This window comes from Lactuca virosa, chromosome 3 (genome assembly GCF_052849685.1).
Source record: "Lactuca virosa cultivar CGN04683 chromosome 3, Lactuca_virosa_CGN04683_v6, whole genome shotgun sequence".
Lineage (NCBI taxonomy): Eukaryota > Viridiplantae > Streptophyta > Magnoliopsida > Asterales > Asteraceae > Lactuca > Lactuca virosa.
Genome location: NC_136428.1, coordinates 320,295,794 through 320,310,658, shown reverse-complemented (window position 1 = coordinate 320,310,658; position 14,865 = coordinate 320,295,794).

Below are 14,865 nucleotides of genomic sequence, written 5' to 3'. Positions count from 1 at the left end.
GCTTCGCTTCTCAACAATATGATTTCCTTCGACGAAACCTAGTATTATTACCACTAGATTTTAGTCTAATATTTATTGCGACTAATTATTAGTCTAGATTCGTCATTAACTCAGATTCTACTTCATGATATATCAAGTAAGGAACAACCAGGTAGGATCATATCGGAGGTAGGGTCCATTTGGTATACGAAGTATATTGTTTGGAAATCCCACTTTAAACACCTCACTAAATCACAGCCTAGACATCATCCCCGTAAGTAGATCAATCCGTATAACGATTTTGAATCACTGATAAATCTTTTTTATAGGTTCATAATAATGATATTGTATTTAAATGTAATCTATATTTAAAGTAGGGTAGGCGTATCTCACTTACAGCGGGTTTTGCTAAAAACCGGGTTCCGCTGGAGCAGAGCTTCTTAGCCGAAAAGCTCTTTTTCTCGGAGCCTTCGGGTGCTCCGGGTCTTTCCTCTAGAAACTTGAGGTTACTAGGGATTTAGAGGGGTTTTAGGAGTCTAGAGAGAAGTTAGAGAGAGAAAGAAAGGCTTATGGTGTGGAGAAAATATGAAGAGTTCATCTCTTATTTATAGGGGTTTTATCGTAGAGTAGGCCCTAAGTTTTGTCTGTATCTTCCGCGTACGAGCTCCATTTTCTACGTTCTTTATATCCACGCGTTAGTATTTACGAGTACTACAACTTTCATTTAGACCTCGTCGGCTAATTCTCATTCTATCTCCGATTTGCAAAACTGTATCGAATTTATCGCGCTCGAAGAGTATGGACTAAGTTTCGTCCATATCTTTTGCATACGAGCTCTATTATCGACGTTATTTAGATCTACGCATTGGTATTTACAAGTACTACAACTTTCATGTAGATCACGTCGGCTAATTCTCACTCTATCTCAGATTTACAAAACTGTATCGAATTCGCTGCGCTTGAAGAGTAGGGACTAAGTTTCATCCATATCTTTCGCATACGAGCTCCGTTTTCGACTGTCTTTTTATCGTTGAGCTCCTATTAACGAGATCTTCAATTCTCGTTTAGACTGTTTTGGTTAAAAATCAACCGATCTAAAATTTGAATTTCGGGCTGTGCACTACAATGTTAAATCTTAGAAAAATCATAACTTCCTCATACGAAGTCAGATTTGGACGTTCTTTTTATGCACACTCTCGGTTTAACATATACTACGACTTTCATTTAGATTGCTAAGGCTAGAAAGTATTTTATCGTAAATTCAACTTTTACGATTCCCGGTGTCGTGTCGGTTTTGCCGTAAAACTTCGACGGGTCATAACTTCTTCGTTATAACTCAGATTTCGGCGTTATTTATATGTACGAAACCCTTGTGACATATACTATAACTTGGTTAAGATTAATCCTTATAAATAATCTTCCATCAAAAAGTCATTTTTGACGCTCATTGTCTCTAAATTGACTAGCCCGAATCTGCGGGCGTTACATTAGGTTGCTTATATATTGCAGTCAGGAAACCCTAGATAAACCCTAATCCAATATAATCTTAAACGGGGTAATTATCCACTTTCCTGTTTATCCACCAAAGACAATTCTAGAACTCCTTAAGCATGAAGAAATTGTACATGCCTGTAGGAGGGTTCTAGATTGCCTCTTGCTCAACTATTGAATGATTTCACTTCAGGCCCTCCACTTTTAATTAAATCTTTTAATCCTAAAATTATTTCCAATTAATTTCTGATTAAATATTAATTAAATATAATATTTCTAAGTAATATATTATTTTCATAATATATCAACAAATCATTTGTTTCAATTTATTAATCAAATAATAAATCAACCTCTTTCTCCAAAATATCTTGTCTAGTTGCTAGTCTTGAGGGCAACCCAAAAGTACTATGCTACTATCAATTCAAGTATATACTAATTATATTTATGGTCTTAAACACCTAATCCAATAGTCTCCCACTTGGATAAGTCTAATAACTAAAATTGCCAGTATATTCTTCAAAACTGAATAGCAATTTGTAGCTCTCAAAAGCCGCTGACGAGCTTTGATCCAGTCAGTTACGTGTCCTAAGATAAGTGATTATATAATCCTCCATTCTGCAAGATATCATGTAGACATGAGACATGGAACAAAATCAATCTCATCGTCCAATACTTTGTTTCCGGATTTCTGATTCGTAATGACTAAGAACTACTAATCGAACACATCAATTTAGTCCTGGCCGGGCCCGTCACCATAAGCCAACACCAAATCATCGAGGGGCCCAAAGATATCTCTTTTTTCCCCTTAACTAAAAAGGAATATATAAACTTTGACTTATATGCTTGTGCTATTAACTCACCAAATTACGCACAACAATACGTTTAATAACATCAATTTACTGATGTGTTTACATATTATCAATGCACAATTGATTTGTAAACCACGACTCATATATCTCCGTTTAAAGATTATAAGATATTATCGTCTCAGAATTACTCGTGATAAATTCCATCAAGTAATTCTCTGAGCATGGGTTAATCCAATACTTAAATTCTCTATTTCAAAGTACTCATGAATATTGCAGCAATAACATTGCTATGTCTAAAACCCTTAAGACAATATACAATTCAATTCATGATAGTCGTGATTCACTACTTACTTCCAAAAGTACGAACGACTATTGTGTTTGAATAATCCAATTATTCTGGAAGTAAAACATGCAAAATTAAACACAAAATAAACAATAAACAAAAGGTAGTAATCCAACTCATAAATAAATCTCCATTACTTAATCACCAAAAGTCAATTACATTTATTTTGTTACAAGTTTTGACACTAACCATCTAACTACTAAAACAAACATCATCCTTCAGACCAATGCCCCTAGCATGCTGAACGTGCTTAACCCTACTCAGACCCTTTGTGAGAGGATCTGCATGATTCACTTCTGACGATATGCTCTTTACGATGAGGTGTCCTTCTTCTACTCTATGTCTAATAAAATGGTATTTTTTGTCGATATGTCTCGATCTGCCATGATCTTTTGGTTCCTTTGTCAAGGCAACCGCTCCTTCATTATCACAGAAAATCTCCATTGGCTCCTTGATGATTGAAATAAATGCAAGGTCTCTGATGAAGTTCTTCAACCAAATAGCCTCCTTTGATTCTTCGCTTGCTGATATGTACTCTGATTCACAAGTATAATCAGCCACCGTCTTCTATTTGGAACTTTTCCAGGTTACCGCTCCTCCATTAAGGGTAAACACCCATCCAGATTGAGAATGAAAGTTGTCTTTGTCTGTCTGAAAGCTGGCATCACTATACCCCGTTACTCTTAAGTTATCACTGCCACCAAGCACGAGGACCCAGTCCTTAGTTTTTCGCAGATACTTAAGAATATTTTTAACTGCTATCCAGTGAGCTCTACCTGGATTTCCCTGATAACAACTGACCATGCTCAAAGCAAAAGCCACATCAGGGCGAGACATGTCATAGCATACATGATATATCCAACGATAGAATCATATGGAACTCTACTCATTTTTTCTATCTCTACATCGGTACTCGGACTTTGAGTCTTACTCAGTTTGGTATTACATTGTATGGGCAGTTCTCCTTTCTTGGAAGTCTCCATACTAAAACGTTTTAGAACCTTCTCAAAATATGTACTTTGACTAAGTCTAGTTAGCCTTTTACTCCTGTCTATCATAATTCTTATCCCCATAATATAAGCAGCCTCTCCCAGATCCTTCATAGAGAAACACTTTCCAAGCTAAGCCTTAACCTCTTGAAAAGTTTGAATGTCGTTTCCTATAAGAAGTATGTCATCAACATACAAAACCAGGAAGGTTACTATACTCCCACTAGCTTTGACATATGCACAAGATTCATCTTCACTTCTAGAGAAACCAAACACTTTGACCTTCTCGTCAAAACAAAGATTCCATCTACCAGAAGCTTGTTTCAATCCATACATTGATTTCTCAAGCTTACATATTCTATATGGAAACTTTGCATCCACAAAACCCTCTAGCTGACTCATGCAAACATCCTCAGCCAACTTCCCATTAAGGAAAGCGGTTTTGACATCCATCTACAATAGTTCATAGTCATAAAACACAGCTATGGCTAGCATTATATTTTATCTTGGCTACTGGTGAGAAGGTCTCATCATAGTCAAACCCTGGGGTTTGAGTAAAGCCTTTCACAACCAGTCGAGCCTTGAAAGTGTGTATGTTTCCACCCATGTCGGTCATCTACTTGAAGATCCATTTGCACCCAACTGTCTTGCGACCTGGTATATTGTCAACCAAATTCCAAACTTGATTGTTATACATGGACTTGATCTCGCTGTCCATTGCCTCTTTCCGTTTGGCAGACTCAGAGCCCGCCATTGCTTCCTTCTAGTTAGAAGGTTCATCCAAATTTACCAGTGTACTATCACTGATAAATGTATGACCATCTTTAGTAATATGGAAACCATAAAACCCAGGTGGCATTCTAACTCTATTGGAATGCCTAAGAGGTAACAACTCATCAATTGGTTAAACTATAATTTCTTCCTCGGGTTGAGACCTAGCATTTTCAGAGGTTCCTGAAAGGTCAAGTATGCTCAAGAGTCATATTAAAGAGATATTGCTAATTAACATATGATACTAATGGGTCACACTAACAACAACTTGATATAATTGATTATTTATTAGAAATTGATTTTAATAAATATTCAATAAAATTCTTATAATTAAATTGGAATTTATTTCTTGGAAATAATAATTTTCATTAGCAATTAATATAACATATTATTTTATAATGTATGAATTAAAAAGTCATGTACAACATTTTGGACTAGTTAAGCTTTTTGTCTTTTAGCAAAAGACAAAGTTTATATCTTATAAACTTTGAGTTTATAAAATATAAACTTCTTCTTCTCTTTTTCTCCATCATGGCCGAAAATGAGTTAGTCAAAAGGAGGGATGGCTTTCCAATTTGTTTATTTTAAAGAAATGAAGCATGGTGCATGCATGGGAGGCATGTAGGCTTTAGGGACATGCTTTTCTAAAGTGGAAAGACGTAATGGTTAAAGACTTCACTTTAAGACAATATAAATCTGAGGCTTGCATTTTTGATATGGTTGATTCATACTAGCTCTCTAAAACCGTAACCTCCTTAGAGGAGGTTACTATCTCTTTTTTCTTCATCTTTTCTTGAAGATTAATTGTTTTTACATGCCCTTTTTAAGTTCATATTGGTTATGAATTTAAAGCTTAAGGGATTAAGAGTTTATGGACTAGCATCTTCATCAAGTTGAGTCATTGTTGGTGTCTCAAAGGTTCCATCTTCTTCATCAACTTCTAAGCCTCCCAAGAAGATATAAAGAGCAACAAAGGTTGTTATTTCTTCATCCTTTCTATGTTTGTTATTTTATCTTTCTATAACTTGCAAGAAGATCTTTGGTTGGTATAAAATGTTTATGTTATGTTCGAATATAATAAGTCTTTCGTTGCCATTTTTTCTAGTTTTTGAAACTAATTTTGAAATAAAAAACCCAACAGTTCCTTCATCGTTTGACTCTTGAATTTCTTCAAGATCAATTGTACTCCCATTGTCCTCTTTGCATATGAGCTCTCTCTCGTGAAAGACTCCCTTTCGTTCTATGAAGACCACGTTTTCACTAGGTCTGTAGAACATATATCCAAGGGACTTCTGTGGGTAACCGATGAAAATACATCTCTCACTTCGAGGTTCAAGCTTGTCGTGGGTCTCTCGTCTGACGAAAGCTTCACAACCCCAAACCTTGATATGTGCTAATGAGGGAACCGTCCTTGTCTACATCTTGTGAGGTGTTTTAGCAACTTTCTTTGTTGGGACAATATTAAGAATGTGGGCGACAGTCTCTAAGGCATACCCCCAAAATGAGATTGGAAGTGAAGCTCGACTCATCATGGAACGAAACATGTCCAACAAGGTTCGATTACGCCTCTCAGCCACACCATTAAGTTGTGGTGTCCTAGGAGGTGTTAATTATGAAACTATTCCACATTCCTTGAGGTAGTCGTGGAACTCAATACTAAGATACTCACTGCCTCTATCGGATCTAAGCATCTTTATTTTCTTGCCCAATTGATTCTCGAATTCTCGTTTAAACTCTTTGAACTTTTCAAAAGTTTCCGACTTATGCTTGATTAAGTAAATATAGCCATATCTGCTATAATCATAAAGAAAAGTCACATAGAATCGATTTTGCATCCCTTGTGGTGGATCTGAAGGGACCACACATATTTGTGTATATGAGATCCAACAATCCTTCACCTCTTTCACAAGATCCAGTGAAAGTTGATTGTGTCATATTTCCTAATAAACAAGACTCACATGTGTCATCCGACCTCAAGTAAAATGATTCCAACACTCCATCTTTTTGGAGTTGAGCCATGCGTTTCTTGTTAACATGTCCAAGACGACAATGCCACAAGCACGCTTTGTCTATACCATTAGACGAATCAATATGAAAAACACTATTACCTAAATTGTCTACAATCATCACAGTTTTATACACACCATCACAAGGTAAAGCTTCAAAATAAAACACACCATTTTTATAAGCAGAAATAGAACCATTCTTATCATTAAATGAATATCTAAAACCTTGTTTTAATAAGGGAAATCTCCAATAAAGTCCCAATATTTTAGGCTATTTTATGGTTTAATATCAAATTAAATTTTGTTTACAAAAAGGACAGAATACCAGCTAAAACTTTAGAATAACCCTCTGTAGCCGGTTTCGCAGATTTAGCCAGTATTCTGGTTTTTTCGTTAGTTCGTCAAAATATTGGGACTTTTTCGTTAATTCGGCTAAAACTTTTGAATAACCCTTTTGATCAATATATTAAAAATGGTTTGTTTTTCAGTGAGTGTATTTTTGTAACATCCCGACTCCCAGGTATAATATTTATATATGTATTTATGAGTTGATTGAGCAACCCGGCGAGTTGGATGCCCCAACTCGTCGAGTAGAGACGGATTGGCCATGTGGGTTTTATGTCCAACTCGACGAGTTGGCGCTGTGAGAGGAAACCCTAATTCTCCGGGGTTGGGTCCTATTTAAAGGACCTTAAGCCCTCATTTCCGCCTCACCAGCCACCTTACTCCCCTGTGTGAAACCATAATTGTCTAGAGTGAATTGAGAGAGAGAGAGAAAAGAGCTAACTTGAGCATTCTAGTGTAGTTTTGGAAGAGAAGAGAAGAGTATCAAGCCTTAGAAACGAGAAGGGACTGTTGGATATGGTGTTATTTCATCTATAGCTTCTGTTGAAGGTAAAAAGTCTCCACCTTGCTCGTTATTTTGATTAGATCTCATTTTTATGGAGTTATAGGGCTTTTTCCATCTTTCCTTGAGACTTTGAGTGTGTTGAGCTTACCAAGAGTTTGAGACTTCAGATCTGGACCCTGTGAGGTCCCTATAGTCCAAAGGTCCCAGCTTTATCTAGCTATAGAAGAGCTTTTATGCTTAAGACCCTAAATGGAACTTGTTTTGGCATTTCAAGCCCTAAGTTCCATGCATGGACGTAAAACTTGTAGCTTTACGTGGTATCTCAGCCTTGGGAGGCTAGATCTAGAGTTTGGGGTTGTAAATCTGCCTTAAAATGTCTGAATGGGAAAAAAGTCTGAAAGGAATCGACGAGTCGGCTAGGGTTTTCCCCGACGAGTCTGGACATGAGTAACTCGGCGAGTTGATGAAACAACTCGATGAGTTAAGTTGGATTTTCGTGACATTACTGAAGGAACGAGGGGACTCGGCGAGTCACATAGATGCACTCGACAAGTCGGGTCAACATGGACTATTGACTCGAGTGTTGACTTCTGTTGACTTTAGGGTTTGGTCAAGACAGGGATTATGGGGACCATGGAGGGGTAAAATGGTCTTTTACCCATCCCTAGAGTTAGATAGAGAAAATAACTTAGTTTATTTAGAGTTGTGATTGAAGTGTTAATTAGAGATAATTATCATATGTGTTAGGCGGAGGCTAGATCGGTGATTCGTGTACGAGGTTTATTTGCTTGCTTACGAGGTGAGTCTTCTCACTATACTTACCTATAGTGGTAATCTTTGTGTAACCGGAGGGTCTTATGTGCTTATATTGAGTATTGTGATATCCTGCATTATGTCTTTGTGATTTATGTTGTGTATTATTCTGAGCTTACTGAGTTAGGACCGGAGGGTCCACCCGAGTTATGGGACCGGAGGGTTCCACTGAGACACATTGACCGGAGGGTCTTATTCGAGAATAACCATGAGAGGCTAATGAGATGTGTGTGGTATTTTGGGGAACTCACTAAGCTTCGTGCTTACCGTGTTATGTGTTATGTGTTTCAGGTACTTCTCAGGATCACGGGATGGCGTCGGCTTGATTGTACACATGAGACGGAATTATGTTTTTGAGGATCCTGGATTTTATTAAACAATTATGAATATGTGTTTTTAATTAATTGACATTTTGGGGATTTGTGAATTGTGTTCATGAGATTCATGTGATTTTAAAAATGAAAAATTTGCTTGAAAATTTACCGTGTTACAATTTTTTTTCATTTCTTTTTATAACGTTATATATTCAATTTTAAAGTCACGAAATTTAGAAAAAGTATCTAAACAACAAAAAACACTAACAAAACTTCATAAATTTATCTGAAAAATTTTACTAGAAGATAGAGTACTCCATGATTGCAAAATGAAATTCATACAAAATTATTGTATATTTTCCTTTGATTTAAAGATTAGCCTAAGTATTGGGATAACAACAAAACATATGTAACAATACTAATCAGGTATACTTAAATCTATGGGACAACCTTTCTCGTTAATACTCATTTTCTGTTGAATCATGCACTTCAACACGCTCATGTTAAACTTGTACCTCAATTTACCAAGGACAGTAGTAACATCTTGGTAGCAGCTTGTCTTGCCTTGGCTAGACCACAAAACATAGATTCGCTTGAACTTTGATACCCTCATTTCACACACGCAGACACATGTTCTAGATCGGAAACTTTTATGCGTGTGTGTGCATATAAAAAGGAAACACAAATATCTATCTGAGGGGTATGTGTATGTATCCCTTATCACATCCTTCCTAATTCTGCAATAGATAGAAAGAAACGGAGAGAGAAAAAGGGCAGATGGATTAAGGTTTTAAACAACCAATAGAATGAAGAAGAAAATGAGTATTAACGAGAAAGGTTATCCAATAGATTTAAGTATACCTTATTAGTATTATTACGTATGTTTTGTGGTTATCCCAGTACTTAGACCAATTTTGAAATCAAAAGAAAATATACAATAATTTTGCATGAATTTAATCTTGTAATTATGATGCACTCTATATTCGGTAATGGTTTTCAGACAAATTTATGAAGTTTGGTAGGTTTTTGGATTGTATAGATACTTTTTTTCTAAATTTCGTGACTTTAAAATTGAATATATAACGTTGTATAAAAAGAAATGAAAAAAAATACACTCATTAAAAAAAACCATTTTTAATATAATGATAAAAAGGTTATTCAGAAATTTTAGCCGGATTATGGAAAAGTCCCAATATTTTGACGAATTAACAAAATAAACTGAAATGCCGGCTAAATCTGCGAAACCGGACACGGAGGGTTATTCCGAACTTTTAGCCGGTATTCTTTCCTTTTTTGTAAACAAAATTTAATTTGGTATTAAACCGCAAATTGCCCTAAAATATTAAGACTTTATTGGAGATTTCCCTTTTAATAAAGCATGAAATGAAATGATGTTTCGTGTCATCTCTGGCGAGTAGCAACAATTTATTAAATCTAACCCTAACCCACTGCTAAGCGCTAAACACTAAGCTATAAACTCCAATATTGGTGACAGGTGAAGATCGCCTATTCCCCATGATTAAGTTCATCCTTCCATGATCCACGTCCTCACTTCTTCTTATCCCCTACAAATAAGAACAAATGTGAAACCTACATTTTGTATCAAGGACCCAAGAATGAGAATATGAGTTATTAGATAAGATAGTGTAAATACTTGCCGGCGTTGGATTCACTTTTCCATCTTTGATATCCTGCAAGTATTTTAGGCAGCTTCGTTTCTAATGCCCCTTGTCATTGCAATAGAAGCAATTCGCCTCTTTGGGGTTAGAGATAGGGGCAGAATCAAAACTGGATTTTCCTTTGGGTCCTATACTTGACAACCCAGCTTGGGACTTTCCCTTCCAGTTTTATTTGGGAGGACCTTTCCGCTTCTTCCCTTTCCCTTGCCCTATGGCCAGAACAGGTGCACTTGTAAGAGATGAGGCAATACCTTTTCCCTTCATTCATGCTTTAGTTATTCGAAGGAGGTTGTGCAATTGTGACAAAGTAGTTTCGTTGTTGTTGTTCAAATGATAGGTCAATATGAACTAATCATAAAAACTTGGCATAGAGCTCAACACTATGTCGATTGCCAACTCTTCGTCAAAATTCACATTGAGCTTGATTAGCCTATCCACGTATTGTTGCATTCTCGAAATGTGGTTTCTGACAGACTCTTCATCCTTCATCTTTCTAGCAATGAGGGACTTTACCACCTCGTACATTTATTGACGAGCTCGCTTGTGGTATTTCTCCATAAGGTCCTTGTTCATATGGTACGGCCAGTAACCCTCATAGTACCTTTGCAATTCTGGATTCATTGTCACCACCATGATGCACGGAACCTTTTTGGCATCATTATAGTGTTTTCTGTAGGCGACCATTTCTTCTGGAGTGCCCTTCGTTTCATCGATCTCATCCAAAGGTTTTTCAAGGACGTATTCCTTGTCCTCGAAGCGAAGAGCCATTTTAATGTCGTGCATCGAATCATAATAGTTGGTGCCATCCAATTGCACCTTTGAGCATATGTTCAACGGATAGAAGTTGTTGGAGAGGGAGGAACCAGAAGCATCAGTTGGAGTAGACATTTGAAAGAGTAGAAAGAATTGTTTAGTTAGATAAGAATAGAATAATCCTCAATATAACACCCAAAATGAAATATCAAGGCTAGGATCCAACTAAATAATTTACAACTTAGAAAAGGGACGACGTAATCTAATTGCAAATTATATAAAGGTAGGTAAATGACGATTTACCAATTTTACCATCAAAAAACAAAATTTTAACGAATTTAGTTTTAAATGAAATTCCTAGATCTTTTGAGAATCATTGGACTTTTCAATGGCACGTTTAATCTCGATTATGCTCTTCCATTTATGACTGGAGTACCGAGGATCACAAACAAGATGTGAATAACCATGCAAATTAACTTGTTACTCTTGATGTCATTTATCATCTCATTTTAACGTGTCGGTTAGCCACACATGCTCCATTAATCAATGGTAATTTTCGAGACACCCATTGCCACTCTTTATACGTCCCCCTATTAGTGTGTCGGTCAACCACACACGCTCCACTAACAACTCATAAAGTGCAATGTGTAATTTCATGGGTTAGCATACATGTTCACATTTTTTTTCTAAAAGTAACTAAGATTGGGAATTTTATAAAAAAATATGTTTAGTTACTTTATAATTCGTTATACTTACTAATGAGGATTGTGCCCTATCAAACCCGTTTGGATAACGACCCTCCACCAATCAAGGGAGCGGTAGGTAAGAGTAGGTACCAAATGGCGGTCATTTTATAGGCCGCTTCCTTAAACTCCCCTTATTGATCAGCTTCATGAATGAGACGTACTAGCGGTTCGACCTATATTGGGATTGATACCCCACACCTCGCTGCTAGCTACAGCCGGACCTGCAGGTCTGCGGGTGACAAGAGTCATAGGATCTTGATGTCTGGAAAACGTTGTTGCAGGTTAATTCTCGTTGTAGTATGGTTATAACGACTCACATAGGGAGTTAACAATCTTTCAAGTTTACAGGGAAAATTCTACTTTAAAAAGGGGTTTTATCTATTTAAAACTATAAAACACACACATATTCTCGGTCTTGGGATTTAAGACTACATAACATTTATAAGGAAAATATTGGATTTTCTTTGGGAACACATTACTATTATAAGCATTATAAGTACAAAACACACACATATTCTCGGTCTTGGGATTTAAGGCTACATAACTTTTTATGAGAAAAATAAGGGATTTTTCTTGAAATATACATTATAAAGTACCAGGTTTACACTAAATGGCTTTCATGATATTAAAACTACGTTTCATCTAGAATTGTTAGACTTCAGCTATAATTGCTAAGTGTACATGTTAGAGTTATATATGAATTTAGTCGCAATCGAATTAGAATTGGTGGGCCCGCCTTACTTCCTGTTCCTTGTTTGGTTGTGGACCTAGGGCAGACCCATTATATTCGACGGTTTATTTAACTTAAATTTTATATAACTTATATATGCTGGGTGATTATAGAAGGAATCTACGGGTCTTTCTAGGGTACATTATTGCATAACATAGGAGCGTTCATTTCACACTTAATAAAGAAAATATTGAATTTTCTGGAATCATACTCTATCGCTTTTACAAGGAAAACGACTTCTTTCTCAAATAAAACTCTTATGAACTCACCAACTTAGCTGTTGACACTTTTTCAAAACTACTTGTATTCTCAGGAAATCAGTGAAACAGAAAATCAACAGCTTTGAGGATGGGACGTTAAATCGTCAAACATCTCTTTTTGTCATCATAGTGTAATTGATTTGAAACATGTAAACACATATTATGGAGTAACTTTTTTTCAGTTATATCTATGATGGTTGTATTTACTTTGAGCACTATTATACTCGTTGTTGTGACACTATACATGAAGTCCTCCACCCCCGGACGTTTCCGCCATCCTTGGTTTGGGGGTGTGACAGAACCCCCACACGATCTTCCTACCGTGGGAACCCCCACACGGTCTTTACTACCAAGAAATAACAATCAAACAACACATGAAAATATACTAGAATTCCATGGAAACCCTCCAAGGTCTTACACATAAGCGCCTCGAGAACCGCCCGAGGTCTTTCATGCGAGTATCACAAATAACTAGCATACCACATATCCCATAACAAACTAGTCATAACTCATAACAATAATGGGCTGGCCTTGGTGCCTTAGACCTATTGGTATGGTGAGGAGACTCACCTCTCAAGAATGCTGCACTGCTAAGATCGGATAAGTCCCAACGCGCAACTCCAACTCAACTGCCTATAACCAACATGTTATTAACTTGTCACAATCCAGAAATACCATAAATACCCTCAAAGTCAACTCCGGTCAAACCTGGTCAAAGTCAAGGTCAACAGTCCATGTTGACCCCAACTCGTCGAGTGCATCCAACAACTCGCCGAGTTCCTTCAGAGTCCTTACAACCGAAATCCCGAGTCACCTCGCCGAGTCACTTGAGTAACTCGTCGATTTCCTTCATGTCCAAGGGCCGAAAACTCTAAACCGAAATCTCTTGACCGACATCCCTTGATAAGTCACCGAAATCACTCAGGATTCCTGAAAACGGGAAAACCCTGCCTGACTCGTCGAGTTGGATAAGCAACTCGTCGAGTCCCTTCATCCCTTTTTGTGTTCAGTCTGTTCTAGTGGAAATCCAAGGCTCCAAATCACAGATCCAACCCCTTATGGTGTAGTTACCACATAAAGTTGCAAACTTTACGTTCATGCAAGGCCTCCCAAGGCTAAAACACTAAAACTAGGGTTCGTACCACCCTTAGGACATGGAAAAGGGCTTAGACTATGTAAAGGAAGGAACTTTATGGCATTGAAGACCTAGAGGTGTTCAGATCTGGAACCATATCCTTATGACAAGTCCAAGTCCGAGTTTGAAACCCTCTTTGCACCAAAAGTGGCCATATTCTTCCATAAGATGGATCTAAGCAAAAAGAGATCAAGGTAGCAACTTTTTACCTCTAACTGAATGCTAACAACAGGTAGATGTTGGATCCAAAGCCTTCTCCTTTCTTCAATCTCTTCACCCTCCAAGTTTCCTTCCAAAAAGCCTAAGATTTCCTTTCTAAAGCTCACACACACTTAAGAAAGCACCAAAACGCGGCTAGGGTTTCTCTCTGGACTGTAAGAACGATGAAAGAGGCTACAAATGAGCCATAAGTTCCTTAAATAGGGTACAAACCCCTGAAAATTAGGGTTTTCCTTTACAGCGCCTACTCGTCAAGTCGGGGCCTTCCGACTCGTCGAGTAGGTTCTAAATCTCGCGTCCTCATAAATGATCTCTACTCGACGAGTTGGAACTCCCCAACTCGTCGAGTCGCAACACAAAACTCTAAAACTTAGAAAATTAAATGATTCCCGGAACAGGCGTTACATGTTGATGTTGAAAAAACTTATATAAAAGACACTCTTTGGTTATAAAAAGCACTGAGTCAAAACCTATAGAACTCACCAACATTATTGTTGACATATCTTAAAGGATGTATTCTCAAGACCATTTCAGCTGGAAGAGGTCGCATAGAAGACTTTCTACTATCGCACTATAGTTTTGTAATCGGAAATCTGTTAGGCAGGTGTTGTGATTTAGTAATAGTTATCGGCAATGTAATTTGCATTTCAGTAATAATATAAATTTATATTTTTTTTATTGTTTCATCTATGTTCAATAATTGTGATCACTGATTAACATCGCGCACCTCAACGTTTCCGTTGGCGGCCAGGGGTGTGAAAGATTGCTATCAGAGCTATTGGCTATAATGAGCTAGTACTTTCTTAGAAAAAAGCACGACTATAGCCTAGGGATTTCTCTTTTAGGTTAGGTATATGTCTTAACCTACAAATATAGTGTTATATATATATATATATATATATATATATATATATATATATATATATATATATATATATATATATATATATAGTCGAACCCTCGAATAAGGATATAACA